We start from the raw sequence: 4,569 nt of genomic DNA, 5'->3' as shown, positions 1-4,569 counted from the left end.
TTTCATATTGTTTATATTATGTTTATTTACTTGTTTTGTTTGTCTGCAGCAGATTCTAATATTGAAAACATTCACTGAAATTAAAAATTCCTGAATGCTTAATGGCCACTGTGAATGAACCTGTCGTTTCCACACAACCATAACCACTGTCACAGGGCCATGCCAAAATGATAACTTTCGGCTTGCGACCACGCCCTCCCTTCTCCTTAATTTCTTAGGGATTTTACCTTTTTTCAGATCAGCACATTAGCCAACTAAAACGCCACAATAAAGGCGGAAAATACGACTGCGTAGACTCCTGATTAGCGGTGGACTGGATTCGATGTTCTTTACGTCGTCGTTTTTAGTCGACGTCCAGGCGAAGACCAATTTCCTTCACAATTTCCGTTCTTTATTAAATGTCTACTTTGGAAAGTATTTCCGAAGACGCTTTTTTAATCAAAAAGGCAATAGCAAGACATGAATGTAGAAACAAGCCCACCCAGAACGCACACGTGTGGACAGGACCTAAAATAGGAAAAACCCAAGTGCTTTTTGTAAAGGAGAGGAAGCCAGAAGGAACCGTGCCATTTTGCAATATCCGCTCCAGGAACAGAGGCTCGGTTAAAAAAAAATAACTACTAAGTTTTCGTTCTTGTAAAAACACCGATCACTTTGTTGACTAGTAGGAATTTTAAACACAATACCGAGGCCTTTTGCTCAAATCACCCCTCCCATAAAATTACAAATTCCCAACCCCAATATTTACCACTGACATCAAATGCCCGCACTTCTGGGCACATTGATGAGCCAAATGCCCGGGGTATGCCCTGGGAGGAGGGGGTTGTTGAGGTTTTGATTTGATGGGTACATTTTAGCTTTAATGATCTCGTATTTTGTGGAGAAACTTGTTCAAGTTTAGTATTTTAAGATATGTGTACACCAAACTAAAGAAACAATGACACCGTGAAAGCACAAACCATGAACATGAACAATAAGACCGAATAGGGTTCTGGGTAGACAGCATTGGTGCAAAGCTTAGTAATATTTCATTTATTTATAATCAAGATTTTTACCTTCTTTCAAAGGTTTAAAGCATGATTTATGCAACCTTGCTAATTTTAATTTTCATTCTGTCACAGACGACGATAACTTTTTGTCGACTTCTCAGCAAACATTTGGTTCCCATCGTTTATGTCTATGCTTTTCATAAAACAATATTTTTTCATTCATACAATCATGTATGCACAACATCCATGTCATTTTTTCACTGTTATTAATGTTATTTGTTTGAAACTTATCATGTAAACAAGTATCCACACTTACAAAGTTTCATGCTTCTTGTTTCATTACATAACCTTACATTAACTTATTTAAAATATCAGTAGTGGGTCCCTGGCATTATATTTTTCAAAAAACGAGTACCATATCTCTTCCATGTCTATAAGGTACAGCAATACGTCCCTCAGTAGTCACGGTTATCCCTTCAAAACCAAAACTACTTTCTTCAGGGATTTGCGTGCTCCGTACGAACTGACCATCTTTGGTATATATTTTCACCTGCAGGAGATGTCTTCTTCCTCTTACAATAGCGACGACGACCTGTTCACTTGCTCGGTGAAATGCAATTCTAGGATCCGATTCTAACGAATAACGTTGATATTTGTATTTAAACGTGCTGAGATGGTCGCCATGCTCACTGAATATGTGAACACAGTAATCGTGCTTGTCCACTACCATAACACGGCCATCGTTAGCAGCAGCGATATCATTTGCACGCCACAATATGTCCCCAAACGAGCGAACAAACTGACCATCAGTCTCGTACACATTACCATTACATCAACCACATCATCTGATGAACTCAGTACCAGTACTTTTCCACTGTCGGTGACTGTTAGTTGGTTCCCTCTCCTCACAGGAAACCTATGATGCAGTTCAGCAGTATTGTTTAATACGTAAACAAATTTCTCATCTATTTCAGCTCGCTTTTTCAAAAAGACTAGTGCATAGATATTGTCGTTCATATCAGTGGCAACGTCAGCAACATATAACTTTGTATCTACGTCATCATTAGGGGGACTGAAAAGTGTCATAAATGTGCCTGTACTGTCAAACACCTTCACGTTACCATCCACGTTTATACCCATCCCCATATTCATTGTCCCCAACAATGAATTGCCCGCTGGAGTTCGTAGCGATACCGTTTGGTTGCTTCAGCTTGTGCTCTTCGTCACCCTCCCGACCAAATGACCATGGTGTCACACAACAGTGCTCCATACCCTGTTTTCGCAGAACTTCAGCTACTCTTGCGTCACGCAATGGATCAATTCTGTCTTCTCCAGTGTTAACAGCAGGCCAGATCCAGAGATGTGCGTCTTTCCCGACTGTTTGCGTGACATCGTAGATGACACGATGCACGTGACAGACACTGGAAATGATCTTCCTGCGTTGGTTCCCACCAAAGAAATCCCAAAATGACACACCTTTTCTGAGCTGAATTTTAAAACTATTCTGAACTGCTGACAAAGAGTTAAGTTTTTTAATGCATACTCTACAGGGTCTTAGTGCGACCGCGGGATTGTCTACTGTTTCTAGTATTGTTGCCATAACTCGGACCTTCATAGCTAGAATACGGTCAGACGTTTCCAGTGCTTCATTATTTAAGGCTTCTGTTGCTTTTTGACAAGCATTTTTGAAGCTGTCTTTTGCGTTGGAAAGCGCCTTCGTAGCTGAGTCACCCAGGTCAGTAAGCTCCAAGGTCGTCATTCCTTCCTCGAGAGAAAATGTTTCAGCACAAGCAGCTTGTGTAGTTACCGCGCCGTACTCGCTTCTGGACCTTGCCTGATCAAATACTTTGTACAGGAACTCGATTCCTTCTTCAAAGAAGCAGCTACTTGATAGCAAATCTTGCCTTGGTAATACATCCAACTTGGACTTGATATTGTCGATTTCACGCACGATCAATCCACGAAATTTTGGATCTGTTACATCGCCATCTTTCAGCTCCGCTGCCTCATGCTCATCTCTGCCTTTATTCAGAAGCAAGCCAATTGTGGCTTTAAACACAGCTGTTACAATCGAAGACATAACCGTCAATAAAGTCGAAAATCGTTGCGTGCTCAATACTAGTATACAAATGATCCTGTCGCGGCGTGTCGTCGCAATCAATTGGAAACATTCCAGAAATTAGGAATGAAGAAAAACAAATACAACATCAGATTTACATAAAGGTCATCATTTTTTGCAATTGACCTGGAATGGACTTTACAGTATCTGTAAGCGAAATCCTATACGTTTTCTTTTCAATTAACTTGCTTTTCAAAAGTTTCGTTTAAATTTATTCATAAATATTTTTCCAAAATTTCAATGAATGTTTACAAAAAATGTAGAATACCTATGCGTTTTGCTCCAAATCTAAAACCGGAGCAGTTCAGTCTCATTACAGATCTGAGCAGATCGATCTTACAGAGAACAAGTTGTTGAAGTTCTCCGTTATCCTAAGTTTTTCTTGACCCATAACAGCTTTCCATTTACAACTTCTTGCTCTCAACAAATAGGATTAGGTTTGTGTTGCGTGCTCGGCCGATTTGGAAATTATTCTTCCCGGCCTAGATTACTCCATGAATAGTTTAATAGTAATATGTCACGAATATGTCACATGTTTATCCAATAAGTAAATTCAACAAGTTCATGGTATTTAAATGCACTTATTGAAAAGCTTGTGAAATAATCAGCAATATCAACATGTGAGTGTTGACTGTGCTATTGTCAGTGGAGTAAATATCTGCGGATTAAATTTTACAGGTGTTTTTGTTTATTATCATTTATTATTATTATTATTTTCCCAAATCTAAAAACAATTAAAACCAAAAAAATTAGAACCCGCACAGTTTGACGCTACACGTTGTTTGAGAAATTAGATGCATAAAGATCTTTTCACCTCCTTGTTTTCAAGTTCGTGTGTTGTGATGTCCATACCTTATTTAAAACGTCCAGTCCATTCCAAACTTTATCGGTCCTTCTTCTAATCTGACTGATCTTGTTGTAGTGATGATTGACAGGTGGGCATTCTATCGGCTTAGGTCAAATGAACAGGAAATAAGATGATATAAATAGCGAACGGTTTTCAAAGTTGCGTGCTTTTTCCCTTTTCACTTGCACTGGGGGTTTTGTCAATAATCTAGTCAGTTAAATTTGACAACCTGTCAGTGTTGAGTGTTCCTCGTCTCGGTCCATAAACTTGCTAAAAAGGAACAAGGCCAATATCCTGCCCCCGGGATCCTGCCATCTTACCCACGCTTGGTCAATAACCCATATATAACAACATATGTATAACAAATCACCAGGATAGATTGTTATTTTGTTTCAATCAAAAAGAGGATGTAGGTGATCTCTTGTAATCCTTTCTACCTACAAATTGTAGAAATGCGCGCACAACACTAAAAGCTGTGTTAAAGCCTATTTACCAACTGGGTCAAACCGCAGAAACAAAGGAGATTCATCAGGACGGCCAACATCTCTTTGTCCACTTAATAACTGGCTTGCATACGGCATCAGTGCAAATTCAAATGGAAACTATGTGTTTTG

At 39.2% G+C, this 4,569-nt stretch overlaps 1 pseudogene; it reads right to left on the bottom strand.

Moving 5' to 3' along the window:
• Positions 1-1,143: 1,143 nt before the first annotated feature.
• Positions 1,144-3,131, bottom strand: LOC144641781 (uncharacterized; annotated as a pseudogene).
• Between the last annotated feature and the right edge of the window lie 1,438 nt (positions 3,132-4,569).

This window comes from Oculina patagonica, chromosome 2, assembly GCF_052425735.1.
Source record: "Oculina patagonica isolate OP01 chromosome 2, crgOcupat, whole genome shotgun sequence".
Taxonomy (NCBI): domain Eukaryota; kingdom Metazoa; phylum Cnidaria; class Anthozoa; order Scleractinia; family Oculinidae; genus Oculina; species Oculina patagonica.
The sequence above is the reverse complement of the archived record's forward strand: the minus strand, read 5'-3'. Positions and strand labels throughout refer to the sequence as shown.